The 12,482-nt window shown below is 42.0% G+C and overlaps 1 protein-coding gene and 1 pseudogene across 1 annotated transcript in view; one reads left to right on the top strand and one right to left on the bottom strand.

Annotated features, from left to right (window-relative positions):
• Positions 1–12,482, bottom strand: part of RERE (arginine-glutamic acid dipeptide (RE) repeats) — a 613,476-nt gene that overhangs the window by 148,411 nt on the left and 452,583 nt on the right. The window lies entirely within an intron of this gene.
• On the top strand, positions 8,199–8,596 carry LOC102870775 (annotated as a pseudogene).

The raw sequence follows: 12,482 nt of genomic DNA, 5'->3' as shown, positions 1-12,482 counted from the left end.
GGGTGGAGGGGCAGCACAGGAAAGGAAGGCCCTCTATGAGGTGGATTGATTCAGTGACTGGGATAATTGGGATGGGAGTGTCAGAGACAGTGCGATTAGCACAGGACAGAGCGGAGTTCAGGGCTGTTGTACATAGGGTACATAGGCTGTTGCACATAACAACAACAACAACAACAGTGGAGGAGACGTCATAAATAGCTTGTTTTACTGTTCAAGTAGTAAAACAGAAAGTCTTAAAAATGAAAATGTCCAGGGCGTACTCACAGCTTAAATGACTATTTTAAATCAAAATAGACCAGAAAGGCCTAGAATCTATATTAACTCTAACAGTAAAAGAAGACATTAAATGAAACAAACACCTACAACAACTAACGTTGGCACCTGTGTAGGAGTGGCAGTTAACTGTGCTGTGGATACATGTAATGAAAAGGAATCCTAGCTAGTGTTTATTTTTAAGACATTCCACCAGTAGGTTATTTTAAAAATAAATTATCACTGTAATTAACAAATATTTGAACATGATCAAGTATAGCCACCTTTCAAAGTAGTATAAAAATGATAACTAAAACGTATTTTTCCAACTTTTCCATATATCCAGAACAAGGAGATAATAAGCAGGTTCTATGACATACTGAGGGTCTATAATGAGAGACTGTGAGGAAGGCCAAGGATAGGACAGGATTCAGATAGTTGTTCCCAGGGTCACTATGAGTCGCACTTGACTAAACAGCACTTAACAACAACAGCAATGAGAGTTTAAAAAGAAGGATTATTATATTTGAACTTCCATTGTTGCCAGTTTTTTTTTTTTTAAAGTAAGGTAAGCTTACTTTAAAAAAAAAAAAAAGGTGAAAATTTGCAATAAATTCAAAATAATAAATTCCTTAAAAATTATATGACAGAATAATATTTTATAAAGTAATTATGTTGCCTACAACTCACAGTGACCTATCAACAACAGATCTGCTCCTTGCCTTATCCTACACCACAGCGTCATGATCTATGACACGCTCTAGCCCATTGTTACCATTAACTGGGTCAATTCTTCTTTTTAGGGGCCGTCTTCTGTTTCTCTGAACCCGACCTTTCCCGGAATGATGTTCCCTTCTAAACACTGTGCCCTCCTGACAACATGCCCAAGTACGTGTGATAAAATTTTATAATTCTTGACTCTAAGGAGTATTGTTGTTTTTACGTGCCGTCACGACATCTGTAACTCACAGCAACCCTATGTACAATAGCTCTGAACCCTGCCCCATCCTGAGCCAGTCTCACTGACTCTGACACACCTACCACTATTGCCCCAATTACCATATCAATCCTTCTCATCTGGGCTCTTTTTCTCTTGCGCTGCCCCTCCACTGTCCTTCTCTAAGGACACATGCCCAAAATATGTGAGAAAGAGCTTCAAAATCCTAGCCTTCAAAGAGAATGTTGGTTTCACTCTCTCCAAGACAGACCTATTTGTTTTCTTGGTGGTCCATGTTATGTTCATGACTCTTCTCCAGCACCACAACTCAAAGGCATCGATTCTTCGGTCATCTTGAGTCACTGTGCACTCTCTGATGCATAGCAAGTAATTACAAAGATCATGGTTTGGGTCAGGCATACCTTCGTCTCTGCAATCCCAAAGGCATGTGGTTCGAGGTCATCAGCCATTCTACAGTAGAAGGATGGGCATTCTCCTCCTGTGTGACTAACTGCCTCTGAAAACCCATGGAAGAGTCAGCTATCGGTTGGTTCTGACCCTACAGTACACAAAAACTTAAGATAAGGAGAATACTGGTGGGCAATTCCTTCAAGTTTGTTCTTTTGGTGGTGGTGGTGGTTGTTATGGCTCTTGAGTCAACTACAACCCTTAACAATAGTTTGGAACCTTGTCCTATCCTGAGTCAACCTCACTATCTCTGACACACCTGCTCCCATTGCCACAGTCACTGTGTCAATCCATCTTATCCAGGGTTTTCTTCTTCTGCACAGACCCTTTATCATTCCAACTATGACATCCTGATAATGGTCCCTCCTGGTGACATGTCGAAATTATGTGAGGCTAAGCTTAAAAATCCTTGCCTCCAGGAGAGGAGTGAACTGGGAGTGGAGGTGGTGGTGGGGTGGGTGGGGAGAAAAGTTCAACAATGAATGAATGGAATTCCAAAATCTCTGTAGATGTTCACTGAAATTAATCATCATCATCATCATCATCATCATCCTTGCCTCCAAGGAACCAACCAGTTTCCCCCACTTCAGGACAGATCTACTTGTCCTCTTGGCAGTTTGTGGTATATTTAATATTCCAGCACCACAACTCAAAGGAACACTGATTCTTCTGTCATCTTAGTTTAAACTCTCTAGCTCTCAGATGCATAGCAAGCAAGTAAGAAGACCACAGTCTCGATTAAGTCTCTGGACTGACATCATTGCTCTTTAGCAATCTGGAGAGGTCCTTGATAGCAGATTTTCCCAAAGCAACTTACCTTCTGATTTTCTGACAGCTGGCCCCAAGAGTGTTGATTGTGAATCACACAAAATGAAATCACAACCACCTCAATCCTTTCTCCATTTATTATGTTACTGCCTGTGGGCCTGATGGTGATCTTTCTTTTCTTGCTGCTGAGATAAAATCCATATTGAAGACCGCAGTCCTTGACCCTCTACAACAAACACTTCAGGTCCTCCTCACTTTCGGCAAGTAAGGTTGTGTCAACACTGGCTGCTGATGAGTCTTTCTCTAATCCTGATTCCACACTCTTCTTCATAAAGTCCAGCCTTCTGAATGATCTGTTCTACATACAGATTTAAAAGGTATGGAGAAAGGATACATCCCTGACATGCACACGCCTTTCCTGATTATTGAAACATGTAATGTTCCCTTGCTCTGTTCAGACAAAAATTTCTTGCTCTAAGGACAAGCTTCACATGAGCACAATCCAGTTCTAGACTTCCTATTATTCTCAATATTAGCTACAATTTGTTGTGATCCATAAAAACTAAAATACGACCTTGAGTCTATCCCACTTAAATTTAAAAACCATATCAAGAAAAGATTTGAGGTACTCAACACTAATCAATCAGATGAGTTGGGGAATAATATAAAGAATATCATCCATGAAGAAAACAAAAGATGATGGAAAGAGGAGGAAGAAAAGACCAAGATGGATGTCAGAGAATACTTTGAATTGCCTGCAACTCATAGTGATCCTAGGTACAACAGCTCTGAAGCCTGTCTTATCCTGAGCCAGTCAGACGCACTCTCACACACCGACCCTCATTACTCTAGTTATTTTGTCAATTCATCTCAGCCAGGGGCTTCCTCTCCTGCACTGCCAGAACAGGAGAAGCCAAAAGAAAGGGGTAAAATGAGGAAGTTAAAGAGTTGAGCAGAACATTTCAAAGGGCAGCTTGGGAAGACAAAGCTAAATATTGTAACAAAATGTGCAAAGAGCTGGAGTCAGAAAATCAAAACAACTCATTTGGCATTTCTCAAGCTGAAGGAACTAAAAACCAAATTCAAGCCACAAGTTGCAATAATTAAAAGATGTCATGGGCAATATATTAAATGATCTCAGAAGCATCAAAAGATGATGAAAGGAATACACAGTCACTGTACCAGAAAGAACTGGCTTACACAGAACCTTTACAAGTAGAATATCACCAAAAACCAATACCAATAAAGAAGGAAGTTCAAGTTTCTCTGAAGGAATTGGCTAAAAAATAAGGGCCCAGATATTGATGGAATAGCAATTGTGATTTTCAACAAAGAGATGCAGCCCTGGACGTGTTCATCAAATTGTGTCAAGAAATCTGGAGTACTGCTAAACTGCAAAGTGACTGAAAGAGATTCATAATTATTCCCATTCCCCGGAAAAAGGTGATTCTACAGAACATGGAACAAATTATGTTCTTTAGGTATTGTTTTTTGCATTGTCGAGTTGAAAATGACCCACAGCTGAACCATCAGTGGGTTTTCAGAGGCAACTGCATGCACAGGAGGAGACTGCCCACCACAACTTAAAGGCAATGACTCTTCTTCTGTTACCCTTAGTCAATGTCCAACTTTCAGATTCACAGCAAGCAAAGAAAGACTTGGATAAGGCACACTTTAGTCTTTAGACTCCCATCATTTCTTCTCAAGACTTTGAAGAGGTCCTGGACAGCAGGTTTCATCAATGTAGCATGACTTTTTATTTGACTGTGTCATCATGGATGTTGATTGTGCATACAAGTAAAATGAAGTTGCTGACATATTCAATCTTTTTCACCATCTTATCACAATGACTGGTGGAGTGGTGATGACTTTTTGGTTTTGTATAATGAGATGTTGTTATGTTCTACTGGGTTGCCTGCTTTTTCTTTGATGTCTCAGTTCTCATTTTCTTGGGGTATATTCCAAGCAGTAGAATAACTGTGTTGTATAAAATTTCTTTGTTCAGTTTTTTTAAGGAAATTCCAAACTGCCTTCCAGAGAGGTTGTACCATTTTATAATCCCACCATCAGTGTACAAGAGTTCCTATCTCTCCACAACCAACATTTATTAGTTGCTATTCTGTTAAACCTTGCCACTGCTACTGGGGTTAGATGGTATCTCATTTTGGTTTTGATTTGCATCTCTCTTATTGCCAGTGATTTTGAGCATTTCTTCATGTGTCTGCTGGCCAGTCAAGTATCTTCCTCTTTATGGATGATAACTTTTTAGTTATAATCAGCAGGTTTTTTCAATATGCCAGATACAATTTCCATATATGTGCTAGTGTTATCCTCACAGTAAACCCTAACAGGGTTTATAGTCACGTTTTAAAAATTACAAAATTGAAACATCAAGCAGAATCGTTAACTTGCCAGAAGTAACATAACTAGTCAGTTACAGTAAGATATCTAGAATTTAAACTAGCCTCTCTACAAAGTCCATAGTTTTTAATCATTCTTCTTTTGGTTACCCTACATAATACCCATTTTTTGTTTTCATTTTATGATTTCTATCACGTGCAAGTAATGCCTTGGTGAAGATTATTTAAAAATTATTACAACAGTACATCAACAGGAAATTTCAGAAATCCAGGCTGGATTCAGAAGAGGTTGTGGCACAACGGATATGACTGATGATGTCAGATGGACCTTGGCTTAAAGCAGAGAGTATGGGAAAGCTGTTTACCTGTATTTTATTGCCTATGCAAGGGCATTTTTGACTGTGTGAATCAAAACAAATTATGAATAACATTAGGAAGAATGGGAATCACAAAACATTTAATTGTGCTCATGCAAAACCTGTACTTAGACCAACAAGCTTTTGTCTGAATAGAACAGTGAGGCATTGCAAAGTTTAAAATCAGGAAGATGTATGTCAGAGTTATATTCTTACTCCGTACTTATTCATTCTGTATGCTGAGCTTGAAATAATGAAAGTAGCTGGACTTTATGATGAACAATGTAGCATCAGGATTAGAATCAGAGAAAGGCTTATCAACAACCTGTATCATGCAGACGACTCAACCTTCCTTGCTGAAAGTAAAGAGGACTTAAAATACTTCAGAAGAATACAGACTACATCCTATAATATGGATTACATCTCAATATCACTGTTATCACTTACAAGCAAATTCCTGCTGAAGATTATCCAAAAATGACAGGAACATTGACAGCAAACTACCAGAAATACAATCCAGGTTTAGAAGAGCCTGCAGCACTGCACACATCACCAGTGTCAGATGGATCTTGGGTGAAAGCAAAGCATTGTTGTTGGTGTTGTTGTTGTTGTTATGTGCCGTCGAGTCGTTTGCGACTTCAAATGTCTGTGTTTCACTGACTATGCAAATGCATTTGACTCTGTGGATAACAACAAAGTGTGGCTAACCTTGAGAAGAATGGGAATCCCAGAACACCTGATAGTGTTCATGTGAAACCTATACTTGGACAAGGAGGCAGTTGATAGAACAGAGCAAGAAAACACTGCATGGTTCAAAATCAGGAAAGAAGTGCATCAGGGATATGCCTATTGGCCAAACATTCTTGGAGTACATATAGCCCTGGTGTGTCCACTTGCTATACAGAGGTAAACTGTGTTTGCTATGAAGCTGAACATTGTGACACTGATGTGTCAAATGTAATAATGGTTACCCATGGTGGACAGTGTTTGGTGGCACTCCACGATTAAAACAAGCTTGGAAGCAGGAGTGGCATCCACTTCCATAATAGCTTGCCTTCGGAAACCCTACGAACCTGGAGAAAGGATGAAAGTCATGCAAGTTTCGAGGATTTTTGTTCATTGGGTCGCTATGAGTCGCCTACGACTCGACGGCACTTAACAACAACAACAACATATGCAGAACAGATTATCTGGGAGGTTGGGCTCTATGAGTAGAAGTGTGGCATCAGGATAGGTGGAAGATCCGTCAACAATCTCCGTTATGCAGATGACACACCCTGCTTACTGAAACTGAGAAGGACCTGAAGTACTTGCTACAGAGGTTCAGTATGGATTGAGAGCTTTCAATATGGATTGAGGCTCAATATCTGAGACAAAGATTCTGACCACTGGGCCCATCGGCAGCATCAGGATGGATGATGAAGAGACTGAGATTGTTCACAGCTTTTGTTTACTTGGCTCCACAGTCAACACTCTTGGCACCAGCAGCCAGGAAATTAAAAGATGTATTGCGATGGGAAAGTCTGCTGTTGAGGACCTCTCCAAAGTACTGAAGACCAATGCTGTCACTCTGGAGACTAAGGTGCGCCTGCCACAGGCCATAGTCTTTGCAATCAGTTGTTATGCGTCAGACAGTTGGACAATGACTAGGGAGGACAGAAGGAGAATTGATGCCTTTGAGCTGTGGTGCTGAAGAAAAGTATTGAATGGACCATGGACTGCTAAGAAAACAAACAGGTTCATCCTGGAGAGGGATAAACTGGGCTGCTCCTTGAAGGCACAGATTCTGAGGGTTCGTATGACATACTTTGGATATGTTGCAAGGAGGGACCAGTCCTTGGAGAGGGACATCATTTTTGGGAGCATGGAGGGACAGCGCAGAAGACAAAGACCTTCTATGAGGTGGACTGATTCAGTGACTGGGGTAATTGGGGTGGGTGTGTCAGAGACAGTGAGACTGGCACAGGATAGAGCAGGGTTTGGGGCTGTTGTACATAGAATCGCTATGAGTAGCAAGTGACTCGAAGGCACATAACAACAAATAACATATGTGGAACAGATTATTTGGGAGCCTGGACTTTAGGAGGAGGAACGTTGCATCAGGATTGGAGGAAGACTTATAAACAACTTCCATTATGCAGATGACACAACCTTGCTTGCTAAAAGTGAGTAGGACTTAATGCATTTTCTGAACAAGGTCAAGGACTGTAGTCTTCAATATGGATTGAAGCTTAACATCAAAAAGACAAAGTTTCTCACCACTGGGCCAATTGGAAGCACCATGATAAATGAAGAAGAGATTAAGGTTTTTAAAAATTTCAGCTTGCTCTGCTCCAAAATCAACACTCGGCACCAGTAACAAGGAAATCAAAAGACAAATTGCATTGGTGTAGTCTGCTGTCAGTCTAAAGATTAAAATGCACCTGATTCGGACCATGGCCTTCACAAATACTTGCTGCACAGAGAGCTAGCTGCACAATGATTAAGAGTGACAGAAGAATTGATGCCTTTGAGCTGTAGTGATGGAGAGCAGTACTGAACATACCATAGACTGCCAAGGGAACAAACAAGTCTGTCTTGGAGATGATAAAACCAAGTTTTGCCTTGAAAGAAAGGATTTTGAAGCTCTATCTCACATACTTTGGGCACATGGCCAGGAGGGATCAATTCTTTGAGAAGGACATCATGCTTGGAAGGGTGAAGGGACAGTGCAGGAGAGAAAGCCTCTGGACGGTATGGCTTGAAACAGTAACTGAGTGAGGTAACGGCGGTGGGGGGGGCGGGGGCGTAGATATGGCAGGATCAGTGAGACTGACTCAGGATAAGGCAGAGTTCGGAGCTGTTGTACTTTGTACAGTTGAAATGAGTTGCAGGTGACTCGATGGCACAAAACATTATGCAGGCAGTAGCTATTCTCTCTTAAAAAAAAATTTGAGCTGCCCCCGAGCCTCCCTCGGAGCCGCACAGACCCGAGCCCGAGCCCGCGAGCTAACCCGAGCCAGAGGCCTGGAGCCAGCGGGCAGGGGGACCCAGAGGCGGTGAAGCAGGGAGGGGTCCATGGCGGACAGCAGCCCAGCAGGGGGCGCGGCGTTGGCGGCTCCAGGCAGTGGTGGACCAGGGCCCCGCGTCTACTTTCAAAGTCCCCCTGGGGCTGTGGGCGAGGGCCGGGGCAGCACAGAAGGACGGCCCAGTAAGACGCCAGGGGAAGGTCACCGTCAAGTACGACCTTAAGGAGCTACAGAAGTGCCTCAACCTGGAAGAGTGGATCTTAGAGCAGCTCACGGTCTCTAAGACTGTCAGGAAGAGGAGATCCCAGAGCTGGAGATTGATGTGGATGAGTTCCTGGACATGGAGAGTGATGATACCCAGGCTGCCAGGGACCCACAGAGGCCTTTATCTCTGGCCTGCTGGGCAAGATCCGGGGCATGCAGAAGCAGAGCACAGCCCAGAAGTAGTGAGTCTCCAACCCTGTGAATGGTGGCTCCAGGACAACTGCTGCCCTTTGACCTCGTAGCAACAGCAATATTGGAGCCCTGCAGCCAGGCCTGGTGCCATGAGCAGGGCTCCCTGTGCCCCGGCCCAGGGGCTTCTTCCCTTGCCCCCTGAGTTTTCCATTTTGGGGGTTTTATTATTATTATTAAAGTGATGGGACTTTTTGTGTTTTTATATTGACTCTGCGGCGCAGGCCCTTTAATAAAGCTAGGCTACACTTCGATGCAAAAAACAAACAAACAAAAAAAACAAAACAAACCCACAAAAACCCAAAATTTAAAAATCCTAGCAACAACACGTTTACTACATTAATGGAAATATTTTTTTCCCCCAGCTATATTGTTGTTATGTGAAAGAGAGCTGCCTCTGACTCACAGTGACCCTAAGTGTAACAGCTCTGAACGCTGCCCTATCCTGAGCCAATCTCACTGTCTCGGACACACTTACCCCCATTGTCCCAGGTACTGTGTCAATCCATCTCATCCAGTGTCATTTTTTCTGCACTGCCTCTCCAGCCTTCCAAGCATGATGTCTTTTTACAAGGAATGCCCCCCGCCCCCGCCCACCCCCGGCAATATGCTCAAAGTATGTGAAACAGAACTCCAATAATCCTTTCCTCCAAAGATTATAGTTTTAGGGTTTTCCTTAGTTTGAGATCATCATGAGATTTACTTTTTTTTTTTTTTAATTCTTACTTTGAATGAAAGCATACTGGTCAAATTGGTCTTCCATTTTAACAATTTGTATACTTTTAATTTTCATTCTTCTCACTACTTCTGTGTTTCTCATTTTTATTTATCCTCTCTCATCCCTTCTTGCTTGCTTAACTGTATCTTTGGGCAATGGTGCCCTTTCAATTTCCCATAATTGACTGCTCTAAATACTATATACCATCCTGGTGTCATTATTCATCATACAGGTCCCTTTCTTGTCTTACCAACAACTGAGCCATGGGAAATAAGTTCAATTCTATGCTTGAAGAGCGTTTAAAGGCCACTCTGGCATCTGTTTCTCATTCTATTTAGGACCTTCTATTGCAATCCCTTTTTTAATACAGTTAACAGTGGTAGCTAGATAGCCTATAGTTTTTCTAATCTCTCAGGGTCCTAGAGGCTGAGGGTTCATGTGGTTCCAATGAGATAGTTCTTTGGACTGTTTCTCTGCATCTTTTCTCTTTTTTGCTCAAAATGGAAAGAGAACAATAACCACACCTTATATGGAAGCTCATGAACTTTTAAGAAAGATCATGGTAGGGTATAGAGCATTGTTTTTGTGGGCTATGTTGTACAACTTGGTTTTCATGTTCCACTAGATACTATTTTTCTTTAAAGTCATTCACCAAGGGACTCACACTTAGAATGGGCCTTATATTCTTATAAGGAGACCAAGTGACACAGTGATTAAAGAATAAGGCTACTAACTCCTTAGAAAGATTGTCACTTTGAACTCAGAAGTTGTTCCATAAGAATCTGCTTGCATAAAGATTCACAATCTGCTTCCATAAAGATTCACAGCCTTGGAAACCCTACAAAGCAAATCTACTCAGTCCTACAGGGTCACTCTCAGTTACAGTATACTGGTTTTATGTTCTTGTGAGTAGTATGTTATCCGTTATCTGCTGTTGTTGTTGTTGTTATGTGCCGTTGAGTCGCTTGCGACTCATAGCGACCCTATGTACAACAGGTCTAAACTCTGCTCTGTCCTGTGCCAATCTCACGGTCTCCGACACACTCATCTGAAATGCCCCAATCACCGAATCAATCCATCTCCCAGAGGACCTTCCCCTCCTGTGCCTGCCCTCCACCCTCCCAAGCATGATGTCCCTCTCCAAGGACCTATCCCTCCTTACAATATTACCAAAGTATGTCAGACGAAGCCTTGGAGCTGATTGTGGAACAGACCACCAACTACTCATATGCAAGTTCAAGCTAAAACTGAGGAAAATTAAACTGAATCCACGAGAACCAAAATGTAACTTTGAGAGTCTATCCCACCTGAACCTCAAAACCATCTCAAGAACAGGTCTGAGGCCTTGAACACTAATGAGCGAAGACCAGATGAGTTGTGGGAGGATGTCAAGGGGATCATCCAAGAAGAGTACAAACATTCATTACAAAGACAGAAGAGGAAGAAAAGACCAAAGTGGATGTCAGAAGAGACTCTGAAGATTGCACTGGAGCGTAGAGAAGCCAAAGCACAAGGAAGAATTCAAGATACGAAAGAGCTGAACAGAAGATTCCAAAAGGCAGTGTGGGATGACAAAGTAAAATATTACAATGAAATGCGCATGGAGTTGGAGTCAGAAAACCAAAACAGTCGAACTCGCTCAGCATTTCTTAAGCTCAAGGAACTGAAGAACAAATTCAAACTTCGAGCTGCTATAATCAAGGATGCTTTAGGCAGAGTATGAAATGATCCAGGAGGTATCAAAAGAAGATGGAAAGAATATACTGAGTCATTGTATAGAAAAGAATTGGCAGACACAGAAGAATTTAATGAAACAACATATGAGCAAGAGCCTATGGTGATGAAGGAAGAAGTTCAAGCTGCTTTGAAGGAAATAGTAAGGAAATAGTAAAAAATAAGGCCCCAGGAATAGATGGTATACCAACAGACATATTTCAGCTAACAGATGCTGCCCTGGACGTGCTCACCAAGTTGTGCCAAGAAATCGGGAGATGTGTCCTGTCTAGAATAGCTTTTCAGCCTCTATGCAGAACAGATCATGCAGGAGGCTGGGCTCTATGAGGAAAAATGTGGCATCAGGATCTATTACCTACAATTTAAAATTAAAGAAAAAATTTTCCTATGTATCCTGTTGTCGTTGCTGTTATGTGCCATCGAGTCGCTTGCGACTCATAGCGACACTATGTACAAGAGCTCTAAACACTCTTCTATTCTGTGCCAACCTAGCCATCTCAAATGCACTTATTACCACCGATCCAGTCACAGAATCAATCTATCTCATCAAACGTCTTCTTCTCCTTCACCGCCCCTCCACTCTGCCAAACATGATGTCCCTCTCCAAGGACCAGTCCCTCCTTGTAACATGCCCAAAATAATGTCAGGCGAAGCTTCAGAATCCTTGACTCCAAAGAGCCTTCTGGCTTCACCCTCTCCAGGACTAACCTCTTTGTTCTCCCAGCAGTCCATGGTATATTCAACACTCTTCTCGAGCACTACAGCTCTAAAGGCATCAATTCTCTTTCCATCAACCCTATTCACTGTCCAACTCTCCGATGCATAGCACGTAACTGCGAAGACTATAGCCTGGATCAAGCGCACCTTAGTCCCCAGTCTGACATCGTTGCCCTTCAGTACTCTTGAGACGTCCCTCACAGCCTACTTTCCCAGTGCAATTCGTCTCTTGATTTCCTGACTGCTGTTATCAAAAGTGTTGACTGTGGAGCCAAGTAAACTAAAACTGTTAACTATTTCAATCTCTTCACCATCCATACTGACAACTGGCTGCCAATTGGCCCAGTGGTGAGAATCCTAGCACATATTTAATCAAAGTTTAAAGTATAACATGGATGGATTACATGAAACATCAATTATTTTTCTATATTGACTAATATTTTAGTATCTAAATGTTTTCTGACATAAAAATTTAGGGAAATTGTGAAAAGTCCTTTTTTTCTTTCCTTTTCAATTTTAAAATAAATAACTAATACTCACTCAGCACTATATGCCAGGTGAATAAGGAAGTTGTTGTTGTTGTTATGTCTGGTCGAGTCGCTTGCGACTCATAGCGACCCTATGTACAACAGCCCTAAACTCTGCTCTGTCCTGTGCCAATCACACTGTCTCTGACACTCTCATCCCAATTATCCCAGTCACTGAATCAAT

Source organism: Elephantulus edwardii, unplaced genomic scaffold (assembly GCF_000299155.1).
Source record: "Elephantulus edwardii isolate Elephantulus edwardi_28Jun2011 unplaced genomic scaffold, EleEdw1.0 scaffold00045, whole genome shotgun sequence".
NCBI lineage: Eukaryota > Metazoa > Chordata > Mammalia > Macroscelidea > Macroscelididae > Elephantulus > Elephantulus edwardii.
The sequence above is the reverse complement of the archived record's forward strand: the minus strand, read 5'-3'. Positions and strand labels throughout refer to the sequence as shown.